At 36.6% G+C, this 15,342-nt stretch overlaps 1 protein-coding gene across 5 annotated transcripts in view; it reads right to left on the reverse strand.

Moving 5' to 3' along the window:
- Dab (DAB adaptor protein) overlaps positions 1-15,342 on the reverse strand; it is a 70,068-nt gene that overhangs the window by 34,566 nt on the left and 20,160 nt on the right. The gene's annotated exons all lie outside the window — the stretch shown is intronic.

The raw sequence follows: 15,342 nt of genomic DNA on the forward strand, positions 1-15,342 counted from the left end.
AGAAAGAGACATCGATTTGAGGCGTACTCTTTTCAAATTAGTATTAATTATTATTAACCTTGCCGGTTCCGCGCCGATCTTCTCCAGGTTCTCACGTCTAACAATTTTTCCGCGTCAGCTGCCACTTCTTCCTCCCACCTTTTCCGTGGCCTTCCTTTTGGTCTTGCGCCCTGCATTATAGTATTAACCAAGTTGTACTTGCTTTTCTGTTATCACTTCGCGAATATTCTCAATATTGGGCTAAGTGTACCAATAATTTTTTTTCACTCTACTAAAATTAACTGCGTATTATTGTTCCATCGTCACTCGAGAACAACGGACAAATAGTACTATTAGTAGTAGTAGTAAGGGCACTGTAATTTATACAATCTGTAATTATATTATTCCGCCGCTATATAATTCAAATTATAATCCAGTCAAACTGTCTTCATCATTTCTCAAGTTATTAATGTAGCAAACAATTAGTAACAGTGTATTTACTGATAAAATGATTTAACAGATATGGGATACAGTTAAGGAAAGAGTTAATTTAACTAAAATTTACCCAATAAATATGAAGTTTAGTGTCGGTATTACTGTCCGCAAATTTTTGTTGTGTCTGCGATAGATCATTCGGTCTCATGTTTTATTTTTTGAAGCGAAGCTTGTATACTGGCGTTGTATTACTTTTTTTACTCTACAGTACTCTACAGTAAAATGCTGAGGCAAGCGTCACGGAACTAGCGCCACAAGATGGCGTCGTCACGGGTAGCGTCATAGAATAGCGGTTTTTGAGATCGATTAGGCTAAGTAGTAAGAAGTGACGTTTATTTTAATACAAGTTTGCAAAGAAGTATGACATCGATGTTGTGCATTTACCCTGTACAGACTAGTCACTTTGAGACAATCTATACCAAATGTTATTTATTTATATTATATTATTAATATTTGGTTTGAATTTGACAGGTTTGTCATAAGTAAACAACGCTTGCTTTGTTAATACGGTAACAGGAGGCATTAGGAGCTAACATAATAATTTATTGAATTTGTTTAAAATATAAAAAACAAATAATAAAATTACTTTATTTAATTTTAAATATATTATTTAAATTTTAAAAATCTCCGCGCTAGTGTACAGTACCGCCAACTGTTTTTCTATCTTTCTTCATTGTCACAGAGTTAGAACATTCATATTTTCGATAACTTATATCAGCGAAAACATCTAGTTAATTTAAAAATCTCTGAAGGCACCAAGTCGATTCAGCCTGAATAAAATCAGTACCTTGGGTAAAATCCGGGTTAATAATAGGCGGTCAAGCATAGCAGTGGCCCTATGTCCTTTCTTGAATGACGTAGGCCTAATAAATAGCAAGCTACTCTGCTATTCTCCCAAACTGCACAATAGCGGTAAAAATAAAACTATTATTATAACTAAGAGATGGTCCAGAAGAGATGTGTGACTTTTCTGAAGACATAAATAAAAACGAGAAAACGAGCATAGAGTTGATCACGCTCACGGTCTCGGTATCTCTTCCCAAATAGGTCTCAATGACCCCAACCAGGGTACAACAGGCGAGTCTGAGGGTAATATATTGTACAATACTGCTGCAGTAATAGTAAAAGTGTTTGCACTTTGATCGATTTCTGAGTCAACATAATAAAAAACATCAATGTGAACTGTGGATGATACCTAAAAATTAAATTCCACATATTGTTACAAAGTATTAACTAGTTTTATAAAACTTTTCTGTAAAACAATAACAATAATATATAAATAAAATTTATGTATTTACAACACTAAATCTGCATTTACAATTATTGCTTATATACTTAAACTGTTTTTTAGCACAGATAAACTCTGTAAGTATTATTATTGTTCAATATATATATATATATATATATATATATATATATATATATATATATATATATATATATATATATATATATATATATATATATATATATATTGTAACGAAATAGCCCATCTCCGATACGTCATAATTCTTAGAAGGACGAATCTAGAAAACGTAAGAATCGGCATGTCAATAGCCCCCGTCTTTCGGACGGGTGATCTCGATCAGACCATTAGAGGTGGGACAACGCCAGAATGTTCTCGAACAGTAACTTTATTATACAGTATACTCCCTCTATAACGAACACGGTTATTACGAGGTTTCGCTTATAACGAGGTACATTAGATGTCCCGTGAAATTTCTATTGAACTATAACCCTCTATAGCGAGGTAAATTTGCTTATAACGAGAAAAAATAAGATTGAAAAACGTGTTTTTTACGTTTTGGCCCGGCCGTAGCTATAAATAAATACCCTTTTTAAGTGCCGTCCGCAATAAACTTCTTACAATTTATGATTCTTAGTCGGAAATGTAAAATTTATGATTCACAAGTGTCATTGTACGGGGTTGACCATTCACACCTAATAATATGGCTCCTAATAGACAAGATGTGGAAAGTGTTTTAAAGGTTGTCAGAAACTTTATCCAAGGACAAAACACAAATGAAGAAGCATAAAACTGTTTCACATCTTTAGAAAATATGATAGATAGAATACTGGACAATTTAAAGCAGCCAAAAATGACAAAATAACTTTATACGCTTTATACATATTTAAAGAATACAGATTTTTTGTTTTAACGTATATCATTGACAGTAAAAGTAAACAACTCTTTTTTGTTTTAATGCGTTTCATTGACAATAAAAGTAAACAACTTTGTTTTAAAAACGCCATTCAAACAATATTTATTAGCATCTTATATTGCTCCGAATGGCTTCACTATAGAAAGTTAATGTTTTAGAAAACTACATATTCATATGTATGCACAGTATTATTGTTGTTGGATATAACGAGATCCGCTTATAACGAGGTAATTAGTCTGCCATTTCAGTTCTCGTTATAGAGGGAGTCTACTGTATATATGTAACGTTGTTAGGAGTTAGTTTAGTTGTTAAGATACTACCGAACAGTAAAGTTATAAATAAATATATTTATATAAATTCGAACCGCTCGTTTTATTTAATCTCGCTATAGTGGTGTTACGGTGTGAGTAAAGAAAAAATAAATTCAACAGTGACTTTTGAAAAAGACTTTTGAAAAAGACTTTTAAAAAAAAAAGTATTATTCGTCGGGAACATCCGCGTAGTTCGGTTGTGATCTTTGTATAAAAGAACATTTAAAAAGTACGTGTGTACCTGACCAAAGATGCTGCTAGTAGAACTTTCAGTAAAACAGTTGCGTGAGCAGCTAGAAGAACGCGATGAAGACTGCAATGGGTCCAAGAAGACACTCCAAGAACGACTGAAGACTGTTCTCAACAAGAATGGAGAAGACCCAGAGACATTCCAGTTCCAGTCAGCAGACGAAGCCGTTTTAACTAAAATAATTGATTAAAAATTCGAGAATGTTTCCAAAAGATTCGATGAAACGTCGCAAATGATAGAAGAAACTTCTAAAAAAACTGATGATAAATTCGAGACTGTTTCCAAAAGATTTGATGAGACGTCTCAAATTGTTAAAGAAGTAGCTAGACAAAACGACGAGACTTCACAAATAATTAAAGAAATATGTATTCAAAACAATGAGAAATTTGAAGAAATTTTTAAAACATTTGATAAGATACAGAAAAATGTAAACGACAAGATAGAAGACGTAGAAGAGAAGATCAAACAGTTAGAGAGCATGATAACTAATACAAAAGTGCTACCACCAGTTAATACAATAGCCTTAGATCCGGTAGGGAAAGAAGAATCGCCTAGAGACGAAACGATACATAATATGAGATTCAAATTGCCACCATTTGATGGAAAGTCTTCTTGGTCCATATACCTTAGACAATTCGAAGCTATTGCGACAGCCAATCATTGGACAGAACAAGAAAAAGCTGTTTCCTTGACTGCTGCTTTACGAGGTGATGCTGCAGATATCCTAAGATCGATTCCTAAGGGTCAAGAAAAATGTTACCAGACCTTGTTTACCCGACTAGACAAACGTTATGGAGATGCCCATCTACAACAAGTCTACAAGACGCTCAAGCAGATGATCCATGTATAAAAAGAGTATTGGATTGGATGCGTCGAAGTGAAAGACCTTCTTGGCAAGACATTAGTGCATGTAGTCCAGAAGTCAAGTGTTACTGGAGCCAATGGAATTGCCTAGTGCTGAAAGATGATCTTCTGTATAGAACCTTTGAGAACGATGATGGTACAGAAACTAAGCTTCAGTTAATTGTACCTAAAAGTAAAGTGTCAGAAGTATTGCGTCAGTTGCATGACGGTGCATCAGGTGGACACTTTGGTATCACGAAGACTCTGCAAAAGGTTCGAGAACGGTTCTATTGGGTGAACTGTAAAGATGATGTAAGAAGATGGTGCCGGAAATGTGAACTGTGTGCAACCAGTAATGGTCCAGCTGGTAAAAAGAGGGCACCCATGAGACAGTACAATGTTGGTAGTCCTATGGAAAGAGTAGCAATCGACATTGCAGGTCCACTTCCAGAGACAAATGATGGAAATAAATATATCCTGGTAGCCATGGATTATTCTACGAAATGGACTGAGGCTTATGCGATACCAAATCAAGAAGCTGCTACCGTTGCAGAGGTACTTGTTAAAGAATTCTTTAGCCGATTTGGTGTTCCCTTGGAGATCCACTCCGACCAAGGGCGAAACTTCGAGTCAACCCTTTTCCAAAACGTTTGTAAATTGATTGGTGTCAATACGACCAGAACGACACCCCTGCATCCTCAATCAGACGGAATGGTCGAGAGAATGAACCGAACAATGGGTAAACACCTATCCAAGGTTGTATCAGAACATCAAAGAGATTGGGACCAGCATATTCATTTATTCCTAATGGCCTACCGCTCGGCCGTGAATGAAACTACAGGCCAGACTCCAACCTGCCTGATGTTAGGTCGTGAAGTTCGTTTACCCTGCGACCTAGAGTTTGGCTGCAGACCTTCCGAAGAACATGTTGCAAGCGAAGATTATGTCGACCGCCTGAAGTTAAGAATGAACAACATTCATGAACTTGCCCGACAACACATCCAGATAGCCAGTGACAGAATGAAAGATCAATATGATTCTCGATGCAAGAGTGAAAGCTATGAAGTAGGTGATCTTGTTTGGCTTTATAATCCACAACGTCGTCGAGGCTTGTCTGCCAAACTGCAAAGACAATGGGAAGGTCCATATGAAATTAAAAAGAAAATAAATGACGTAATATACCGAATTAAGAAGTTGCCGAAAGGTAAACCAAAAGTAGTTCACATAAATCGTCTTGCACCATATGCTGGCTCAAATGAAACAGAGGAAGCACGAACCCTTCAACATGAGATCAAAGATGACCGGCTACCAAGCTTTAATGAATTTATGTCAAATTACGCAGAGAGAAAGAGTGCTAGATTCGGCGTATTTTATAAGAAATTCGGTCGTTTGGACGAGTTAAAAAACCAGCAACCTAAAGTTGGAAGAGTACTGAGATTAGAAGATGGTTCTCGATCTTTGCTATATATGGTGACCAGGAAGTCGTATACAGACAGGGCAAGCTACGAGGATATATGGCGTGCTCTAACTAATTTGAAGAAAATTGTGTGCAATTACGACATCAAGAATTTGGCCTTACCCAAGATAGGCCATGCACTAGATAATCTGGACTGGAAGATTGTCAGAAGCATGCTTGAAGTGATTTTCCGAGAAACCGGCGTACGAATTACTGTGTGTTGCATTAACCCGATGAGATCGTATCCTTCAAAGTCAGTAGACTGTTATTTCTTTCTAAAGGGTTCATGCAGAGCTGGAGAGTCCTGTAGATTCCGCCATCCTGTGCCTACATATAGAGTTGCTGATCGGGACGATCAGATTTAAGAGGGGAGCAGTGTAACGAAATAGCCCATCTCCGATACGTCATAATTCTTAGAAGGACGAATCTAGAAAACGTAAGAATCGGCATGTCAATAGCGCCCGTCTTTCGGACGGGTGATCTCGATCAGACAATTAGAGGTGGGACAACGCCAGAATGTTCTCGAACAGTAACTTTATTATATATATGTAACGTTGTTAGGAGTTAGTTTAGTTGTTAAGATACTACCGAACTGTAAAGTTATAAATAAATATATTTATATAAATTCGAACCGCTCGTTTTATTTAATCTCGCTACAGTGGTGTTACGGTGTGAGTAAAGAAAAAATAAATTCAACAGTGACTTTTGAAAAAGACTTTTGAAAAAAAAAGTATTATTCGTCGGGAACATCCGCGTAGTTCGGTTGTGATCTTTGTATAAAAGAACATTTAAAAAGTACGTGTGTACCTGACCAAAGATGCTGCTAGTAGAACTTTCAGTAAAACAGTTGCGTGAGCAGCTAGAAGAACGCGATGAAGACTGCAGTGGGCCCAAGAAGACAATCCAAGAACGACTGAAGACTGTTCTCAACAAGAATGGAGAAGACCCAGAGACATTCCAGTTCCAGTCAGCAGACGAAGCCGTTTTAACTAAAATAATTGATGAAAAATTCGAGAATGTTTCCAAAAGATTCGATGAAACGTCGCAAATGATAGAAGAAACTTCTAAAAAAACTGATGATAAATTCGAGACTGTTTCCAAAAGATTTGATGAGACGTCTCAAATTATTAAAGAAGTAGCTAGACAAAACGACGAGACTTCACAAATAATTAAAGAAATATATATTCAAAACAATGAGAAATTTGAAGAAATTTCTAAAACATTTGATAAGATACAGAAAAATGTAAACGACAAGATAGAAGACGTAGAAGAGAAGATCAAACAGTTAGAGAGCATGATAACTAATACAAAAGTGCTACCACCAGTTAATACAATAGCCTTAGATCCGGTAGTGAAAGAAGAATCACCTAGAGACGAAACGACACATAATATGAGATTCAAATTGCCACCATTTGATGGAAAGTCTTCTTGGTCCATATACCTTGGACAATTCGAAGCTATTGCGACAGCCAATCATTGGACAGAACAAGAAAAAGCTGTTTCCTTGACTGCTGCTTTACGAGGTGATGCTGCAGATATCCTAAGATCGATTCCTAAGGGTCAAGAAAAATGTTACCAGACCTTGTTTACCCGACTAGACAAACGTTATGGAGATGCCCATCTACAACAAGTCTACAAGACGCTCAAGCAGATGATCCATGTATAAAAAGAGTATTGGATTGGATGCGTCGAAGTGAAAGACCTTCTTGGCAAGACATTAGTGCATGTAGTCCAGAAGTCAAGTGTTACTGGAGCCAATGGAATTGCCTAGTGCTGAAAGATGATCTTCTGTATAGAACCTTTGAGAACGATGATGGTACAGAAACTAAGCTTCAGTTAATTGTACCTAAAAGTAAAGTGTCAGAAGTATTGCGTCAGTTGCATGACGGTGCATCAGGTGGACACTTTGGTATCACGAAGACTCTGCAAAAGGTTCGAGAACGGTTCTATTGGGTGAACTGTAAAGATGATGTAAGAAGATGGTGCCGGAAATGTGAACTGTGTGCAACCAGTAATGGTCCAGCTGGTAAAAAGAGGGCACCCATGAGACAGTACAATGTTGGTAGTCCTATGGAAAGAGTAGCAATCGACATTGCAGGTCCACTTCCAGAGACAAATGATGGAAATAAATATATCCTGGTAGCCATGGATTATTCTACGAAATGGACTGAGGCTTATGCGATACCAAATCAAGAAGCTGCTACCGTTGCAGAGGTACTTGTTAAAGAATTCTTTAGCCGATTTGGTGTTCCCTTGGAGATCCACTCCGACCAAGGGCGAAACTTCGAGTCAACCCTTTTCCAAAACGTTTGTAAATTGATTGGTGTCAATAAGACCAGAACGACACCCCTGCATCCTCAATCAGACGGAATGGTCGAGAGAATGAACCGAACAATGGGTAAACACCTATCCAAGGTTGTATCAGAACATCAAAGAGATTGGGACCAGCATATTCATTTATTCCTAATGGCCTACCGCTCGGCCGTGAATGAAACTACAGGCCAGACTCCAACCTGCCTGATGTTAGGTCGTGAAGTTCGTTTACCCTGCGACCTAGAGTTTGGCTGCAGACCTTCCGAAGAAAATGTTGCAAGCGAAGATTATGTCGACCGCCTGAAGTTAAGAATGAACAACATTCATGAACTTGCCCGACAACACATCCAGATAGCCAGTGACAGAATGAAAGATCAATATGATTCTCGATGCAAGAGTGAAAGCTATGAAGTAGGTGATCTTGTTTGGCTTTATAATCCACAACGTCGTCGAGGCTTGTCTGCCAAACTGCAAAGACAATGGGAAGGTCCATATGAAATTAAAAAGAAAATAAATGACGTAATATACCGAATTAAGAAGTTGCCGAAAGGTAAACCAAAAGTAGTTCACATAAATCGTCTTGCACCATATGCTGGCTCAAATGAAACAGAGGAAGCACGAACCCTTCAACATGAGATCAAAGATGACCGGCGACCAAGCTTTAATGAATTTATGTCAAATTACGCAGAGAGAAAGAGTGCTAGATTCGGCGTGACCAAAGAAGTTCAGCAGGATCTTTTTAGTGTTCCGCATAACGTCTCTCTAGCCCACTGTGTTGCCCAAGATCTTGAGATGACTAAAGGAATCTCATCCGTATTTTATAAGAAATTCGGTCGTTTGGACGAGTTAAAAAACCAGCAACCTAAAGTTGGAAGAGTACTGAGATTAGAAGATGGTTCTCGATCGTTGCTATATATGGTGACCAGGAAGTCGTATACAGACAGGATATATGGCGTGCTCTAACTAATTTGAAGAAAATTGTGTGCAATTACGACATCAAGAATTTGGCCTTACCCAAGATAGGCCATGCACTAGATAATCTGGACTGGAAGATTGTCAGAAGCATGCTTGAAGTGATCTTCCGAGAAACCGGCGTACGAATTACTGTGTGTTGCATTAACCCGATGAGATCGTATCCTTCAAAGTCAGTAGACTGTTATTTCTTTCTAAAGGGTTCATGCAGAGCTGGAGAGTCCTGTAGATTCCGCCATCCTGTGCCTACATATAGAGTTGCTGATCGGGACGATCAGATTTAAGAGGGGAGCAGTGTAACGAAATAGCCCATCTCCGATACGTCATAATTCTTAGAAGGACGAATCTAGAAAACGTAAGAATCGGCATGTCAATAGCGCCCGTCTTTCGGACGGGTGATCTCGATCAGACAATTAGAGGTGGGACAACGCCAGAATGTTCTCGAACAGTAACTTTATTATATATATGTAACGTTGTTAGGAGTTAGTTTAGTTGTTAAGATACTACCGAACTGTAAAGTTATAAATAAATATATTTATATAAATTCGAACCGCTCGTTTTATTTAATCTCGCTACAACATATATATATATATATATATATATATATATATATATATATATATATATATATATATATATATATATATATATATATCGAGAAAAGGAGTACGACCGTCAATCCAATATAAACTAAGGTACACTCGAAGAGTGGTGGGTTTTTCGGTCAAAGTGGAGAAATAAAAGACAAAGACGATGGCTACTTCATCTATTTATTGAAGACGTTTCGCTTTCTGCTCAGAAAGCATCATCAGTTCATCTAAAAAGAACAATATGAAACCAAACATCCATAGAGAAGTTATAACCAAAGTGTGTTACCTTACAAAGACATGTAGCAGTCAGTGATGTTAAAAATATGAAAAAGCTTACAAAGCTGGACATTCAGAGTTAACGTTGTATATAACAATTAATTGAAACTAGGTAAAGTTTGCAATTTGACAAAATTAGCACAGCAAAAGAACATGTGATAAAAATACATGTATATATAAAAAAAATGACTGTGGAAATTTTTATTAATCTTCACCTGTTAGCTGGCTAACTAGTGACGTCATAATATTACAATATATGATATATTGGATTGACTTCTCTTGCTTTGTTCTTTGTTGACAGATCAATCACTGTAGGGTTAAATGGTGATCTTAACCACCTTTTCCTTTCACTGCTTGGTTTTTTAACGACAAGTTGTCAACCAAATTTATCACATTCTTTGAATATACCGCCTTAATACATAGAGGTTGGTAGCTTGCCTTGCTGTTTATGTCATTGTGACTTCAAGGCCACTTCTACTCACGTTGTTGTGCGTGGGTGTCAAACCTTTAAATTCATTTACCAACGAGCCTCAGTAAGCTAAAGACTGGTAACTTCATTTTTTTCTTTATTACTATTAATCTTTAATAACTTATAATGTTACCTAAAGTTAAAATTAAAATATAATTTTTAAATAAATTTGTTGGAAGTGCAATCTAATGATCTTTCTAGTTCTTTACACTTTAAAATAAACCTTAATGTTTTTTACTAAGTTTTTATAAAATTTTTTTTTTATATATACATGTATTTTTATCACATGTTCTTTTGCTGTGCTAATTTTGTCAAATTGCAAACTTTACCTAGTTTCAATTAATTGTTATATACAACGTTAACTCTGAATGTCCAGCTTTGTAAGCTTTTTCATATTTTTAACATCACTGACTGCTACATGTCTTTGTAAGGTAACACACTTTGGTTATAACTTCTCTATGGATGTTTGGTTTCATATTGTTCTTTTTAGATGAACTGATGATGCTTTCTGAGCAGAAAGCGAAACGTCTTCAATAAATAGATGAAGTAGCCATCGTCTTTGTCTTTTATTTCTCCACTTTGACCGAAAAACCCACCACTCTTCGAGTGTACCTTAGTTTATATATATATATATATATATATATATATATATATATATATATATATATATATATATATATATATATATATATTACCCTAGTAAAATGTTTATAATATAAATTCAACTTCTCTCTCTCTCTTGTCGTTTCCCCATTACTGAAGATAGTGATTTGTTCCCATATTCCTAACAATTTTTCTCTATTGGTCTCTATCTTCAGCTGCTCTGTGACCTTCGCACAATGAGTTTTCAGCTGAATTCTTAATTTGGTCGGACCATCTAGTTGGTAATCGTCCTCTTGATGCTTACACGCATCAAGATGCATGCTTACACATTGATGTCATTGATACACATTGATGTCATTGACATCATTGATGCCAGCTTACACAATGAAATGCCTTTTGGTGGTCAACGAAGCATATAATTATCTTCTTCTTCTTAAAGTGCCTATCCGTTCCGGACGTTGGCGATCATCACGGCTATCTTCACTTTGCTTATTGCAGCGCGGAACAGTTCAGTGGTAGTCGTGTTATACCACTTTCGCAAATTTTGAAGCCAGGAAATGCGTCTTCTTCCCGGTCCTCTCTTACCATTTACTTTCCCTTGGAGAATCAGCTGGAGAAGGCCGTAACGTTCTTGATTTCTCATTACATGACCTAGATATTCCAACTTTTTAGTTTTGACGGTCATGAGAATTTCACATTCTTTCCCCATTCTACGCAGGACCTCCACATTAGTAACTCTGTCAACCCAGGATATACGTAAGATGCGCCTATAACACCACATTTCGAAAGCTTCGAGCCGATTCATAGATGCAACAGTCAGTGTCCATGCTTCCATTCCGTAGAGCAGAACTGTGAATGTGTAGCAGTTCAATAGACGGCATTTTGTTTTTGTTTTTGTTTTTATAATTATAGGTACTTGAAATTCTCTAGACTTTGTCTCAGGTTTAGGATTTGTTCCCGTCTACCTTTACTCTTTACAAACCCCGCTTGTTTCTGAGGTATTTGGTAATGTAGATAGATTTTTAATCTATTTTTGTTGATATGCAACAAGATTTTACTAGCATGTATTATAAGTGACAGTGTGCGGTAGTTTTCACATCTGGTAGTAGTTCCTTTTTTGTGTAGCGGGATATAAATTGAGGTACACCAATCAGATGGCCATTTTCCTGAATTCCAAATAGCCACACAGATAGAATGGATGGTATGTAAGAATTTGTTATCTAGTAACTGAAGTATTTCACCTGGCATTGAATCAATGTCTGGGGATTTATTTCTCTTTAGCAATTTAATGCTTACTGCTTACTGTATACTGCATACAGTAAGCACATCAACGAGAACTTGAGAAACATACAAGGAAATTGCATAGATTAAACCTGTGAGAAAATAAAAATATCTATAGTCGAGGCTGACGAAGTAGTCGCAAGTAAAATAAAAAGAAATCACAAAACCGAGTGGATGACGGAAGAGATACTTGATCTAATGGAGCAACGCAGACAGTACAAAATACATCAGAATCAACAGGAATACAAGGAAATCCAACGTACGATAAGGGCAAGAATTAAAAACGCAAAGGAAAGCTGGATGAAAGAACGTTGTGAAGAATTGGAATCACTACAATAAAAGGGAGACAGCTTTGGACTACATAGAAAGGTCAAAGAAATTTCGAGTATATACAAGAAACACCATGAGACTCGCCTGAAGAATGATCAAGAAAACTACGTTCATATCCAGGAAGAACTAGTTAATTCTGGGCAAACTATGCTTCGCTATGTGTGACATAATATATGTCACATGTTACCCTAACATTTCCGTTAATACCGGGAGCCATTCTCTCTCCTGTTGCCGACCAGAATGTAGCTTCGACTTTTTAAATAATTTTACACTGTTTGTCCTTGTTTAGTGTAGTGTTATGTTCAACTTCATGTTTAATTTTATGTTTATGACATTCTGGGATTGTTGGATACTCCAAAATTGACGAAATACCCCTAAAGATGCTCTAGTGAGCGAAAGTACTTGGGCAAGATTTAATTAATAAAACTGTGCTCGATATCTGCCTTTATTTGATCAAAGTTCATTTATTCGAGCATTCAACCTTATATCAATTTATAGACATAAATATCATTGGCGGTCTTTTGCATGCCGCAAAAGACAGACGTCTAACCTTAAGATAATTCGCTAACGCACTATAGGTGCACGGCACTATAAGAAGAAGAAGAAGCGATTTAATTGCATCTTTAACTTCAGCGAGTAAGACAGTAGGTTCTCTAGTGTAATCAGAGGGCCAGTGATTTTCTGCTGGTATCTCGTTATTTTGATATAGCTCGCCAAGTCTACATTCAGCAACTAATAAGATAAAGATAAAAAGGGGAGTCAGGCAAGGTGATACCATGTCACCAAAGCTGTTCATTACCGTTCTTGAGTATGCATTTAAAAGACTAACATGGCAACAGAAAGGAATATCCATCGATGGAGAAAGATTAAACCATCTACGTTTTGCGGACGATATCGTGCTTCTGTCAGATAATCTGGGAGAGATCAAAGACATGCTCCAAGAACTGAATTACATACTACAAGAAACTGGGCTGGAGATAAATTTCGAGAAAACCAAAATGATGACCAATATGGTTCCCAGCGAAGAGATACAGATCAATAACAACAAGGTAGAATTAATCGATAAATACACATACTTGGGTCATGAAATCAGAATAACCAGAGACAACCAAACCTGCGAGCTAAATAGACGAATCACGTTGGGATGGGCGGCATATGGAAGGATGAGAGACATTTTTAAAACAAATACTCCAATTCACCTGAAAAGGAAGGCATTTAACCAATGCATCCTACCAGTCTTGACCTACGGAGCAGAGACCCTAACTCTAACGAAAGCTACTGCCGAAAAACTGAGGGTAACACAAAGGCGAATGGAGAGATCAATGCTGGGTCTGACCTTGAAAAATCGCGTGAGAAATGAGGAGATACGCCGACGAACTGGCGTTGACGATATTATACTGCGAATCAATAAACAAAAGTGGAGGTGGGCTGGACATGTTGCTAGAATGGAAGACGGAAGATGGACGAAGAGATTATTGGAGTGGAGACCAAGAGCCGACAAGCGAAGTCGAGGCAGACCACCCACCCGATGGACCGACGACCTAAGGAGAATAGAAACAAACTGGATTGCAGCAGCTAGAGATAAAGAGAACTGGAGACGTTTGGAGGAGGCCTATATCCAACAATGGATGTGAAAACGGGGCTGGATGATGATGATGATGATGATCGCCACAGTAGTTTCGCCATGTTTCCAATATTTCGCCAGTATCGGTCTTATAAATCCCTCAGTATATCTGCGGAAAGTGGATTGCTACGAAGTGCCATTCCATCGTTTTCGTGGTTTTTACCTACTCTAGTTCTTTCCATTCTACTCTTCTCTTTCTAGTCCAATCCTTGATGTTCTCCACTTTGTGTATCCGTCTTTTTTTTTGTTATATATGATATACGGGGCGCAGACACAATATTTTGTAAACTCTGCCTTTTATTTCTTTTGCGACATTTTTATTCATTTATATTGTTTCATTCAGGTATCCTGCGGCTCTGTTTGCTCTATTCACTTAATCTTCTACTTATGTTTTGAGCTTCTCGTAACTACACAGTGTCATACTCAAGATATTTAAACACAATCACTTGTTCTATTATCTGTTTTTCTTGCTCTAATTAATATGTTAGTAAATTTGCTGTTATAACCATACATTTAGCCTTTTTTTGGGGGGAAATTAACATGTTAAATTTTCTGGCGGTTATATTAAATTAGTGCAACATACATTGTAAATTATCTTCACTTTGAGAGAATAGTATTGCGTCCTCTGCATATTAGATTATTTTAAGTTGTTTTACCATTTGGTGCCCTTGTTTCGTTTTTACTTTTTTTATGATTTCATCCATGATCAGGTCAACAATAGAGGGCTACCCCATTGCCTGATTCAATTAATTATTACACCTTTTGTAAGTCAAAGAGCCTTGAGAAGCTAAAATCGTTCATTTTAAAAAATCAAAACGTTCAGTACAATTTTATTTCCCTAAAGATGTTATCGTTCAATAAACTATCTAAAAAGTTATAAAGTTAGAAATAAAAACTCTAGGTTGGACTTCAACAAGCAATTGTTATCCATCACAGCTTCAAATTTGTATGAAATTGTAAATTCTTAACGTAAGAGTAGGAGTTCATTAATTGACACGATGGCAATAGTTTTCAACGATAAGGACCGTGACCATAAAAAATCAGTCTAATTGTGGGAGTAAATATTCGATTCGATTATTGCAAAGATCTCGATTGTGAATCTAAAATGAGGTCTACCGTTTATTTTTAAAAATAATAGTCGGCCCAAATTTACTAATAGTATGTGCATATTCTAAAATATGTTTGCGAGAACTTAAAAAAATAAGCTATAGATGATTTGGCGATGACGAACTGTCTTATGTATTAGAAAAACATTATACGTAAGTTACTTTATTTGACATTAACACCATCCTAAATATAGTATATGCAATATATATATATATATATATATATATATATATATATAAATAATAGTATACATTGTGGAAACCACTTATGAAATAAAATTG

Source organism: Diabrotica undecimpunctata, chromosome 5, assembly GCF_040954645.1.
Source record: "Diabrotica undecimpunctata isolate CICGRU chromosome 5, icDiaUnde3, whole genome shotgun sequence".
NCBI lineage: Eukaryota > Metazoa > Arthropoda > Insecta > Coleoptera > Chrysomelidae > Diabrotica > Diabrotica undecimpunctata.